This window comes from Hemitrygon akajei, chromosome 5 (assembly GCF_048418815.1).
Source record: "Hemitrygon akajei chromosome 5, sHemAka1.3, whole genome shotgun sequence".
In the NCBI taxonomy this organism is placed as follows: domain Eukaryota; kingdom Metazoa; phylum Chordata; class Chondrichthyes; order Myliobatiformes; family Dasyatidae; genus Hemitrygon; species Hemitrygon akajei.
This window is the reverse complement of record NC_133128.1, coordinates 194766442-194780535: the sequence shown is the minus strand read 5'-3', so window position 1 is coordinate 194780535 and position 14094 is coordinate 194766442. Positions and strand designations below refer to the sequence as shown.

The 14094-nt window shown below is 39.4% G+C and overlaps 1 protein-coding gene across 1 annotated transcript in view; it reads left to right on the top strand.

Annotated features, from left to right (window-relative positions):
* LOC140728606 (ly6/PLAUR domain-containing protein 1-like) overlaps nucleotides 1-14094 on the top strand; it is a 214805-nt gene that overhangs the window by 2096 nt on the left and 198615 nt on the right. The gene's annotated exons all lie outside the window — the stretch shown is intronic.

Here is a 14094-nt window from a genome sequence, read left to right as displayed (position 1 = left end):
CCATAACGTGATGAATGGAAAAAAAGAATTCAATCTCAATAAATGTGACTTCTACATTTACAAAGCTTTGAGAAGTTTAGCTTTTGGAGCGATTAGACGAAGTCGAATTAGCTTTCTTCCCAATATATAAAATTCGAGAGTGAGGATATGATCTTAAGTTGATGGAGCAACACGCACAAATCGCTGGAGGAACTCGGCAGATCAGGTAGCATCTGTGGAAATTAATAAACACAGGAGATTCTGCAGATGCTGGAAATACAGAGTAACACACACACAAAATGCTGAAGGAACTCAGCGGATCAGGCAACATCTGTAGAAAGTAATAACCTGTTTACAATCAGGCCGAGACCCTGGTCAGGATTGAATGAATATCCCCTTTTCTTTCCAGTCTTGATGAAGGTTCTCGGCTGAAACATTGGCTGTGTATTCATTTCCATAGATGCTGCCTGACCTGCTGAGTTCCTGCAGCATTTTGTGTGTGTTGCCCTGGATCTCCAGCATCTGCAGAATCTCTTGTGTTTATTATTAAGTTGATAGAGTCAAAATTCTGTGTAGCGCAAGTAATAGATGGAAGTATTTTACAAACTTTAATATTTAGTAAGGGAAGTGCAGAGGGATCTGGGATGTTATATTACATTCTGCTCTCAACAAACATAGTTATACAATTCTCTTCATAATACTGCATTTAGGTTCCAGTTATATAGATATTAGATGTTTAGCATGCATTGATATATTCCGTCTAATACAGGAAGCTCACAAAACTATGGCTGACAAGTGCAGTGAGACTTGAAATTAAAAGAAACACATTTAACTTCACCATTCACATAACATCTGGCCCCAGAGCATCATCTCAAAAGACAATGCTTACAGTATGCAAGAAGCTATCAGACTTTAAGAAAAATTGTACCAAGAAATACAATAAATAATGTCTTGGGGTATAGCAATCTCAAGTAAATCATCTCGTGTAATGGCTAACACGAGAGGACACAGGTTTAAGGTGCTTGGAAGTAGGTACAGAGGAGATGTCAGGGGTTAGTTTTTTACTGAGTGGTGAGTGTGTAGAATGGGCTGCCAGCAACAGTGGTGGAGGCGGATACAACAGGGTCTTTTAAGAGACTCCTGGATAGGTACATGGAGCTTAGAAAAATAGAGGGTTATGGGTAACCCTAGGTAATTTCTAAGGTGAGTACATCTTCAGCCCAGCTTTGTGGGCCGAAGGGCCTGTATTGTGCTGTAGGTTTTCTATGTTTCTGTCCTTAAACTGTAGATTTTCAGACCACCATGTGCTCACTCAGTGCCAATGGAAAGTAAAGGCAGAAGTACTTCACCAGCTCCGTATTTTGAATGTGACAGAAAGATTTTAAATTACTGAGAACTCGCTTTTCATAATTCTCATTGTCTGTTTTGGTTAAATCTAAATTGAGATTTTGAAGGCTTCTGTTTTAATTAGGGTTTTGTCACAATCTATAAACAAAATTTGGACTTGATAAATACAAGGTCTACTCCATAGAATCTCTCTGCAGTAATCAAGAGAATGCAGTAATGATGTCATAAAGGCATGTTATTATTTTCACCCAATGTCAAGCAGCTCTGCATTGACTCTGATGAGCTCTTACAAATTGGTGTCACTAACATTTTCCCAAAAAGTAATCAGAAATTTAAGTTCATTCTGCCGTATAGGGAAATAGATTAAATTTGATATTGAGGCACTATTATTTTTAATACAACATAATTAAGGGTTATAATACAAAACATCATATTATATTTTGAACTACTTTGATTTTGCTGATCTGGATGATGACAGTCAGTTACGTGCTTAGACAAAGAAATATAACTGTTTAGACAGATGTAGTTAGTTACACAATGTAAAACTGAATATATTATTGAATTCAAGACTATAATCAAGCATTACAATTGAAATGGCTTCTCATACAATGGTGTAATTTCACACTCTTAACACCATTTAATTGGAGTCACTTGCATAGGTTAATTTCGAGTTCAATCCCAGGTCTCAATGCATTCTGACAAATAAATCAAGAAAGAAGACAGTGCATGTTCCCTTCTTACATCTGAAAATAACAGAGGGAGCAGTGAAGTGAGTTTTGCAGTTTTCTAACAGAATCTACACAGGTGAATTTGACCATTAGACCGTAAGATATAGCAGCAGAATGAGACAGTTTGACCCATCAAATCTGCTCCACCATTTCATCATGGCTGATCCATTTTCCATCTCAGCTCCAATCTCCTGCCTTTTCCCTGTATCCCTTCATACCCTGACCAATCAAGAACCTATCAACCTCTGAGTTAAATTTACATAAAGACACAGCTGCCTGTGGAAAAGAATTCCATAGATACACCACTCTTTGGCTAAAAAAAAAATTCTTCCTCATCTTCTTTCTAAAAGAATGCCCCTCTATTCTGAGGCTGTGTCCTCTGGTCCTAAACTCTCCCACCATAGAAAACATCCATTCCACGTCAGGTCTATCAAGGCCTTTTAACATTGGATAGGGACCCTTTCTCACTGCTCCCTCTCTATCATCTCTGCTGCTCTCCAACTTTTCAGTTATGTCCTCACCCAGACTCGCTACCACAGCTATCACCTTCCAGTTATCCACTTTCCTCTCACTCCATCTTTTAATTTTGGCACATTTCACCTTCCTTTCCAGTCCTGCTGAAGGGTCTTGGCCTGAAATGTTGACTGGTTATTCATTTCCATAGATGCTGCCTGACCTGCTGATTTCTTCCAGCATTTTGTGTGTGTTGCAAAGATGAAATTTGTTTCTTTATGTGCAATTACCTTCTGGCCTATGGATTTCCTGAATTTGAACAACAAATACCCATGCATTTTTCAGAAAGATTGCTATCCAACTACTGAATAAATATTTGGATTTGCACAGTATGAGTGTGAGGGTGCAAGAAAGCATTTAATTCTCTATTTGATCATCTCTTGATCGTCACTCAGTTTTGCAGTGTTGATGCAGAAATGTCAAGGATTAGAATATGGAAAGGATGAGCAGGATGGCTAGGACAGTATACAAAGTTAACAGAATGGATAAGAATGTGGGAATAGAAATAGATCCATCAGTCTCTCATATCCAGTCTGCTATTCAGTGAGGTAATAGCTGATTATAAACACAAGAGATTCAGCAGATGCTGGAAATCTGGAGCAACACAGGAGGAACTCAGCAGGTCAGGCAGGATCTATGGAGTGGAACGAACAGGCGACATTCCAGGCCGAGTAGCCTTCTCCTCCCTCCATCTTCTTATTCTGGCTTCTTCCCCCTGTCCTAATGAAGGGTCTTGGCCAGAAATGTTGACTATTGATTTCGCTCTATAGATGCTGCTTGACTTGCTAAGTTCCTCCAGCATTTTGTGTGTGTTACTAAAGTTAATAGCTCATTTCTGTTCCTGAACGTATCCAGCCTTGGTAGTGAAAATTCACTGATCTCATACTCAAAAGTACTAATTAAACTGGCATAAACTGTTTCTGTGTTTATAGGAGACTCCTGTAGATCCATAGAGGGAAAATATTTTTATAAGGACTTATGATTTTATTATTTTCAATAATTCCATTTAATATCAGAGAAATGTTTGCAATGTACATCCTGAAATTCTTGTTCTTCAGACATCCACAGAAGCAGAGGAGTGCCCCAAAGAGATAGTGACAGTAAAAATGTTAGAACCCCAAAACACCCCTTACTCCCTCCCTTCCACGCACAAGTAGCACCAAAACAATGACCCTTCCCCACCTGCACCCACCACCCACCAGGCATGCAACAGCAAAGACCCCAAAAAGGACCATGATCTGCAATACAACAAAACCTAATCATTCACCTGACAATTCAACACACTGCAGGCTTTCACTCATTCAAGGCTTCTCCATCAACGCACAACATTTCACTACGAAAAACTCCAGTCAAATCTTGTTTATGTTTATTCCAAAGATCGGGAGCTTGATTTGTGCTATTTCTCCTTGGAATTGTAAAAATCAGAAACATACCTGTCCAGGAGTCTCTTAAAAGACCCTATTGTATCTGCCTCCACCACCGTTCCCTGCAGCCCGTTCCACATTCTCATGTAACTCCTCAGAATCTTATGATCCAAAAAGTTCCAAGATGATACAGTATGTCTAGAGCAGCAAGAAGTACAGCAAATATCATAAAGCCAGAACTTTATAAATCTCTATAAGACACAAAGATTTTATCTGATACACAAGTGTAGTTCTGCGAGGGTGTGACATTGTTACTGGTATTTAATGAAGAATTAAATTTTGACACTGCTCTTTCCGGTAAATACTTTAAAGAAGATTGGAAGAGTTGAATCTAGTCTTCACACCAATTTTATTCCTTAAGTATGTCAGCATCTCACCATCATTTGCTACTTTTGGGAATTTGCTGTGCACAAGTAATCTACTTTGTTTCTGACAAAGCAACATGACATCATTAGCTGCAAAGACTTACAGATGGCCTGAGGTTGTGGAAATCACTGATTCAATTGAAGTCTTTTCTTCTATCAGGATGTTTCCTGTATATCATAGCCCTCCAGAAATAAAGTCTAATATCAATTAGACTTTCCAATTATTTGTTGTATCTGACCACTGCATTTTAGAGCTCTATGTTATAAACATGGCCTGAAGACATGCACTCACCAATTCAGGATAGTTTCTTCCCCTCTGCTATCAGATCTCTGAATGGACATGGAACCCATGAACACTACCTCACAACTTTTTTTACTCTCTCTCTTTTTGCACTACTTATTTAATTTAATTTTATATATGTACTTTTTGTAATTTACAGTTTTAGGATTTATTATTATGTATTGCGATATACTGCTGCTACATAACAACAAACTTCCTGACATGTCCCAGTGATATTAAACTTGATTCTGATTCTGATTCCCTCTTAGCTACACAGATATACAGCCGCTCAGTAACTGGAATGTTCCCGTGCATATAGTCATAGCCTTTGTTCCTACGCAGTTAGATTTTTGTTTTATATAATGTTAATATAAAGTGCCACAGAGTTTTGTGACATTGTAACAATTTCAACAGTTGGTGCACACAGCTGAAAAAAGAATTAGAGGCAACATTAGTTTTCTAGTATGCCTGTCTTTTTGCTGTTAAGGAAATACTTTTATACATCTATTTGTTGTCTAAACAAGATTACCTTAATGTTTATCAGTGTTCATTCATATCAACCTGGCACTGTTTTGCCCACACACTTAATTAATCTTTTTATATTTTTATGATCCCATTCACACTACATATTTACCTTTGTGATAAGAATCTCTTGTGTTTATTCATTTCCATCGATGCTGCCTGACCTGCTGAGTTCCTCCAGCATTTTGTGTGTGTACTCTGGATTTTCAGCATCTGCAGAATCTCTTGTGTTCATAATATCTGTTGATGAGGGTCCAACACAAACATCTGTGTGGCTGCCAGTCCAAGGAAATGTTGATTTTATTATCTCCCCCATCTTCTAATCAGGTCAATTACATGCCTTCAATTGCTTGAGGTTCAAATTTAACTACAAATCTATATTTGAACTTTATTAAATGCTTTCTGGAAGTTTATGTAAGTTACCTCCATAGACATTACCCTCCCTACTATTCCTACATCCTCAAAAAAATTCAGTTCAGTATGGCCTACCAATTACAAATCTGTGTTGGCATTCTCTGATGAGTTCCATTTTCTCCAGGTGGTCAGTCACTTTGTCCTTAATTATAGACTTGAATAACTTCCCCACAACAGATTTTAGACTAAGAGCTCTGTTGCGTCCTGGCCTCGTTCTCACATCTCCTATAAACAACAGAGCTTCCATCAAATTTTTCTAGTGTACGTAAAATAGCAATTCCTAAAACAGAACATTTCGGGAAAAAATAGCAAAAGCATCAGCAATTTCCTCACATTTTGTAAATTTTGTAAATCTGTCTATCTATTTAGTGATTGATTGACATTGATTGAGATATGTCACAGAATAGGCCCTTCTGACCCTTTGAGTCACACTACCCAGCAACCCCAGATTTAATCCTAGGCTAATCACAGGACAGTTTACAACGACCAATTAACCCACTAACCTGTAGGTATTTGGACTGTGGGAGGAAACCGTGGGGTCACAGGGAGAATGTACAAACTCCTTACAGACAGCAATGGAATTGAACCCGGGTTGCTGGTACCTTAAAGCATTGTGCTAACTACTGTGATACAGTGCCATCCCATTATACTTTTACCAAACTGTTTGCTTGCTTATTTTAACTTCAATGATTACAGCTCTTTGCTCATCATTTATTTCCATGAACAATCATATACAACACCCTCACTCTCTGTTGTGAAGCCTGACACAAAAAAGTTCCAGCCCAAAATGTTGACTGTTTATATTCATTTCCATGGATGCTGCCTGTTCTGTTGAGTTCCTTCAGCGTTTTGTGTGTGTTGCTTTGAATTTCCAGCAACTGCAGACTTTCTCATGATTTATATTCTTAGTTTTGTTTCAACAGTAAACTTGAAGATGTTAGCTGCAGTCAAGTTATTAGTGTAGATGGTGAATAGTTGGGACTAACACATTGATCTCCGTGGCTTGTCACAAGTCATTCTGCTGGAGGTAAAATGAGGGCAGATGTCAAGGGTAGGGTTCTTGTGCTGAGATTGGTGAGTCCTAGAATACACTGACAGGGTGGTGGTAATGGTGGTAAAGACTGATAAAATAGAAATCTATAAGAGATTCATAGACAGGAAAATGGCAGGTATGGGTTATGTAGGAAGGAAGGGTTAGATTGATTGCAAGGCAAATTTATACAGTTTAGTATAACATTTTGGGCTGAAGGGCTCATTCTGTGCACAGTGTTATATGTTATCCTCAGACAGACTCTACTGTTCTGTTGATTAACCTTTAACCTATGTCAGCATATTACTTCGAGTGCTGTGTTCTATAATGTTGTTCAGCAATCTCCATTCGGGGACCTATCAAAAGCCTTTCAAACATCCAAATATACCATCTTCACTGTTCCTCATTATTTATTTTCATGTACAGTACTGTGCAAAGGTTTTAGGCTATAAAAGTTATATATATTGCTGGAGTGCTTAAGGTACCATACAAGGTCATTAGATTCCAAACAATTAGTTTATTGATCATTACAGAATGTCTCTCCAGTGCTTCCCACTCCCTTCCCTTTCCCTTGACCTTTTCACAACCATGATTGCCCTCTCCCTGTCCCCTTCCCACTCTCAGTCCACAATGGAGACCCATAACAGAATCCTTTACTTTGGATTCTTTCACTCTTTCCTTGGGACTCCTACATAATAAAATCATTAGCTAACACTTTCTCGTTCGATCTAACAGCGCTGGATCTAAAGTAGTCTGTTTTCCAGTTGCTTCCTCAATAGACCTGGAAATCCATCTTCCGTACATTCCGGGACTTCCTGCTCTGCATTGTTAGTACTAATTTGATTTGCAGAATCGATGTGAATGCCAAAATTCTCCTTGATTACAATTTTGCTCAAGTTACATGTGCTGCACTTCTAAAGCTTCTTGTTTATGCTCTGTCAAATATTATTGCTACTCAGGAGACATGGAAACAATTACCACCGATGTTTCTCACTCCATGCTGCTTCTTAATTCTACCAAATCAATTCTAATTCTTTACCACAATCTGTTAAGCGAAGATCCTTCCTCCCTGCAACACAGATTGCATTCTCTATTTACAGCTGTACTGAACGTTCTTTTTGGAATGTCAAGTACCTTCCAAGTCATTGTAAAAAACTTCTGGTATTTCTCATTCCTCTCGTTTTCTATAATATTCATTTCATTTGCAACATTTATTATCTTTACTGTTTTCCTTTGTTCTCCATCGTAGATACTTTACCGACATTCTAAATGCTACAGTCAGAATCAGAATCAGTTTAAATCACCGGTACATGTTGTGAAACTTGTTAATTTTGTGGCAGCAGTACAATGCAATACATGATAATAGAAAAAGCTGTGAATTACAGGTAGTGTTCCTGGGTTCAATGTCCGTTCAGAAATCAGAAAGCTTCTTCGTGTCTTCTGTCATTCTGGTTTATATGATTTCTTACATCTTATTTGTCAAACTTGATGTTTAATCTGGCAAGTAGGCAGATTTTGTCTTTGCACTTTAAACTGAGATTGATGACAATTAAGCCAAATACTATTTTGAATGATACCATCACTCATCTATAGTTTTACCTTTAATAATTTGTACTAATGTGACATAATTGTGATTGATATTGTGATTAATGTTGAGATAGATCTGGGAAATTATATCCAAATGAGGTCCTAAGATCTTCATTTTAATAGTACCTAGGAATCACAAGGTCATCTCGATAGAGAGCTCCTTAAATTCATTTAACTACACTGAGGATGGTTAAATTCACATTGTAGATGGACAAGATTCCACAAATTCTTCTGAAGGAACAAAGATTCAGAAAGCAGTTAAATAGCTATGCCTGTAATTTCATCACAGTTCTAAGGGAACTTTATCCATAAGAGAAAAATTGTTAATTGTTTTATTTAATTAATAAAAAAACCCACATATTTAATCACTAAATATGTTTCTGGATAATGACAATACTTATTATTGTTATTTCACTTAGTATTTGCACAGTTTGTTGCCTTGTACACGCTGGTTGCCCAAGCTGCTGTGGTCTTTCATGGATTCTGTAATGGTTATTATTCGATAGAGTTATTGAGTATGCCTACACGAAACTTAATCTTAGTGTTGTACATGGTGACGTATACCAGAATCAGAAGCAGTTTCACATTTAATATCACCAGCATACGGCATGAAATCTGTTGTCTTTGCAGCAGCAGTACAATCCAATAAATGATACTGCAAAGCTTCTTCCCCTCTGCCATCCAGTTTCGAAATGGACATTGAACCCATGAACACTGCCTCACTTTTTATTTTGCACTATTTTAAAATTTAACTATTTAATATCCATATATATTTATTATAATTCATTTATTTTTTCTATATTATCATGTATTGCATTGTACTGCTGCCGCTGAGTTTGAGTTTTATGACTTATGCCAGTGATATTAAACCAGATTCTGGTTCTAATTCTAATAATAATAGAAAATGTGGATTAGAGTAAGGATATATGAATGTGTGTATATATATATAATATTTAAATTAAACAAGTATCGCAAAAATAGAAATAAAAAGGTAGTGAGATAGTGTCCATGGGTTCAATGTCTATTGAGAAATCGGAAAGTAGAGAGGAAGAAGCTGTTTCTGAATAGTTGAGTGTGTGCCTTCAGGCTTCTGTACCTTCTACCTGATAGTAGCAATGAGAGAGGGGCATGGCCTGGCTGATTGAGGTCCTTCATGACAGAAGCCACCTTTTTGAGGCATCGCTCCTTGAAGATGTCCTGGATACTATGGAGTCTAGTGCCCATGGTGGAGCTGGCTGAGTTTAAAACTCTCTGCAGCTTATCTTGATTCTGTGCAGTAACCCCTCCATACCAGACAGTGATGCAGCCAGTTAGAATGCTCTCTGTAGAAATTTGTGATTGTTTTTAGTGACCCATCAAATCTCCTCAAACTCCTAATGAGGTATAACCATGCCGTGCCTTTGTAGCTGCACTGATACATTGGGTTCGCGTTAGATCCTCAGAGATGCTGACACACAAATTGTTCACCCTTTCCATTTTAGACCCCTCTTTGAGGACTGGTGTGTGTTCTCTCATTTTACCCTTGTCTTACTTTGATAATAAATTTACTTTAAAGTTTGAAATTTGAAGATAGGTCTCAGCCCAAAATGTTGATGATTTATTCATTTCCATACATGCTGCCTGACCTGATGAGATTCTGCAGCATTTTGTGTGTGTTGCTTTGGATTTCTGACATCTGAAGAATTTCTTATATTTAATCACTAAGATTTTTACTTTAAACAAATGTTCTTTTTATATATTTCAAAACAACAAGCAAGCTTAGTTTTAATCTCCTTGACAGCTTAGTAAATCATCATAACTTACAGGCAGGGCTTATGTTTGAAGAACTAGCACTTTGGCAAATAGCAGAATTTGCTCAATGGAGCTGAAGCAGTTTGCCAGCATACATCAGAAAGTGAGAAAATGCAGACTGAGACTGACCAGACTTTAGAAACATAGAAACACAGAAAAACTACAACACAATACAATCACTTTGGCCCACAAAGCTGTGCCAAATATGTCCTTACCTTAAAAATTACCTAGGGTTTCCCAAAGCCCTCCATTTTTCTAAGCTCCATGTACATATCCAGGAGTCTCTCAAAAGACCCTATTGTATCCACCTCCACCACCGACACCAGCAGCCCATTCCACGCACTCACCACTCTCTGCGTAAAAAAACTTACTCCTGACATTTCCTCTGTATCTACTTCCAAGCACCTTAAATCTGTGTCCTCTTGTGCTAGCTGTTTCAGCCCTGGGAAAAAGCCTCTGACTATCCAAACGATCAATGCCTCTCATCATCTTAAACACCTCTATAAGGTCACCTCTTATCCTCCGTTATTCCAAGGAGAAAAGCCCACATTCACTCAATCTATTCTCATAAGGCATGCTCCCCAATCCAGGAAACATTCTTGTAAATCACCCCTGCACCACTTCAATGGTTACCACATCCTTCCTGTAGTGAGGTGACCAGAACTGAGCACAGTACTCCAAGTGGAGTCTGACCAGGGTCCTATATAGCTGCAAGATTACTTCTCAGCTCTTGAACTCAATCTCACAGTTGATGAAGGCCAATACACCATATGCCTTCTTAACCACAGAGTCAACCTGCACAACTGCTTTGAGCGTCCTATGGACTCAGAATCTAAGATCCCTCTGATCCTCCACGCTGCCAAACGTAGAACATAGAATAGTACAGCACATTACAGGCCCTTCGGCCCACAATGTTGTGCCGACCCTCAAATCTTGCCTCCCATATAACCCCCCGCCTTAAATTCCTCCATATACCTGTCTAGTAGTCTCTTAAACTTCACTAGTGTATCTGCCTCCACCACTGACTCAGGCAGTGCATTCCCCACACCAACCACTCTCTGAGTGAAAAACCTTCCTCTAATATCCCCCTTGAACTTCCCTCCCCTTACCTTAAAGCCATGTCCTCTTGTACAGAGCAGTGGTGCCCTGGGGAAGAGGTGCTGGGAGCTAGGGCTTTACTCTTTGGAGAGAAGGAGGATGAGAGGAGACATGAAACATCTAACAATTAATACTATATTCTACCATCATATTTGACCTAGAAAAATGAACCACTTCACACTTATCTGGGTTGAACTCCATCTGCCACTTCTCAGCCCAGTTTTGCATCTTATCAATGTCCCGCATTAACCTCTGACAGCTCTCCACACTGTCCACAACACCACCAACCTTTGTGTCATCAGCAAACTTACTAACCCATCCCTCCACTTCTTCATCCAGGTCATTTATAAAAATCATGAAGAGAAGGGGTCCCAGAACAGATCCCTGAGGCACACCACTGGTGACTAACCTCCATGCAGAATATAACCCATCTACAACCACTTTTTGCCTTCTGTGGGCAAGCCAGTTCTGGATCCACAAAGCAGTGTCCCCTTAGATCCCATGTCTCGGTACTTTGTCAATAAGCCTCACAAGGGGTACCTTATCAAATGCCTTGCTGAAATCCATATACACTACATCTACTGCTCTTCCTTCATCAATGTTTAGTCACATCCTCAAAAAATTCCCTTAGGCTCATAAGGCACGACCTGCCTTTGACAAAGCCATGCTGACTATTTCTAATCATATTATGCCTCTCCAAATGTTCATAAATCCTGCCTGTGAGGATTTTCTCCATCAACTTACCAACAACTGAAATAAGACTCACTGGTCTATAATTTCCTGGGCTATCTCTACTCCCTTTCTTGAATAAAGGAACAACATCCACAACCTTCCAATCCTCCGGAACCTCTCCCGTCCCCATTGATGATGCAAAGATCATCACCAGAGGCTCAGCAATCTCCTCCCTCGCCTCCCACAGTAGCCTGGGGTACATCTTGTCTGGTCCCACTGACTTATCCACCTTGATATTTTCCTAAAGCACCAGCACGTCCTCTTTCTTAATATCTACATATTCAAGCTTTTCACTCAACTAAGTCATCCCTACAATCGTCAAGATCCTTTTCCGTAGTGAATACTGATGCAAAGTATTCATTAAGTACTCTGCTATCTCCTTCGGTTCCATACACACTTCTCCACTGTCACACTTGATTGGTCCTATTCTCTCATGTCTTATCCTCTTGCTCTTCACATACTTGCAGAATGCCTTGGGGTTTTCTGTAATCCTGCTCGCCAAGGCATTCTCATGGCCCCTTCTGGCTCTCCTATTTTCATTCTTACGCTCCTTCCTGCTAGCCTTATAATCTTCTAGATCTCTATCATTACCTAGTTTTTTGAACCTTTCGTAAGCTTTTCTTTTCTTCTTGACTAGATTTACAACAGCCTTTGTACATCACAGCTCCTGTACCCTACCATCCTTTCCCTGTCTCATTGGAGCGTACCTATGCAGAACGCCATGCAAATAGTCCCTGAAAATTTGCAACATTTCTTCCGTACAAGTCCCTGAGAACAACTGTTCCCAATTTATGCTTCCAAGTGCCTGCCTGGTAGCCTCATATTTCCCGTTACTCCAATTAAACACTTTCCTAGCTTTTCTATTCCTATCCCTCTCTAATGCTATGGTAAAGGAGATAGAATTGTGATCACTATCTCCAAAATGCTCTCCCACTGAGAGACCTGACACCTGACCAGATTCATTTCCCAATACCAGATCAAGTACAGCCTCTCCTCTTGTAGGCTTATCTACATGTTGTGTCAAGAAACCTTCCTGAACACACCTAACAAACTCTACCCTATCTAAACCCCTCACTCTGGGGAGATGCCACTCGATATTTTGGAAACTAAAATCTCCCACCACAACAACCCTGTTAGTATTACACCTTTCCAGAATCTGTCTTCCCATCTGCTCCTCGGTGTCCCTGTTACTATTGGGTGGTCCATTCTTCCAGACATCAAATTGAAATGTTTGGGCTTCTTATTAACTTATAGACTTCCGATCAGAACTTCCAGGCTTCTGATCAACTTCAGGATATGTGATTGAAACATCTGGACTTCCAGACTTCTGCTTGATACAGTTTTTCTCTATAATATATTTAATATACTAATCTTTGGTTTGCACCCTATCATTGATTTCCCCTCTGTTTTCACCAGCTCATCTCCCCTCTACGATATACCCATTTATTCACTTTTGCTGTCTGACTTTACACCTCTTCCCATTAATACTTCTGATTTTTCCCTTCTCATGTCAATTTTTCCTTATTGCAGAGGTTTCCATTTTTTCTGAGGTACCTACGTTTATTCAAATATAAACACAAGAGATTCTGCAAATGCAGGAAATCTTCAGCAACACACCACAATGCTGCAGGGTCTCAGCAAATCAGGACTGATGAAGGATCTTGGCCTAAAATTTGATTGTCCATTTTCTTCTGTTGAAATGCCAAATCTGCTAAGTCAAAATATTGAATTGAATCAAAAGAGATAATACAAGCTATTTTAGTATATCAATGTTTATCTGAATGTGATGGGCATTAATTGTAATTAACAGCTGACACAAGGCCCGCTGTTGGTCAGAGTTGACCATGGATATTGAGTGTCAGCTGTCTACGTGATATGCAAGCCAGATCAGTGCAATATGCAGAGCAAGCTGTTGCCCACATTGGAAGCTCCCCCTCTCCATGCAGCTGATGAATCCTAAGCAATGGCACAGACTGATATATTTGGCACTAGCGGCATAGTAGGAGTCGCCAGTCAGTGCTGAACTCAACATAAGACTGCCTCGGGGTCTCCAGCTCTGGAGTTTTCCTCAGGGTTTACTCTCATAGGCCTCCGCATGAGTGGGTATAGCAGCAAGGCAGTGAAGGTTTGAGATCAGAGTTTTCCTTCTCCTAGCTGAGCTGCTAAACATGGCTGACGAGTCCCATCTGCCTGAAATGACTGGCGTTAAGGCAACATTAACCTGCCTTTGCCCCTTCTTTTGTCAGTGGAAATGGTTCTGCCAGACCTAGTAACAGACGAAGGC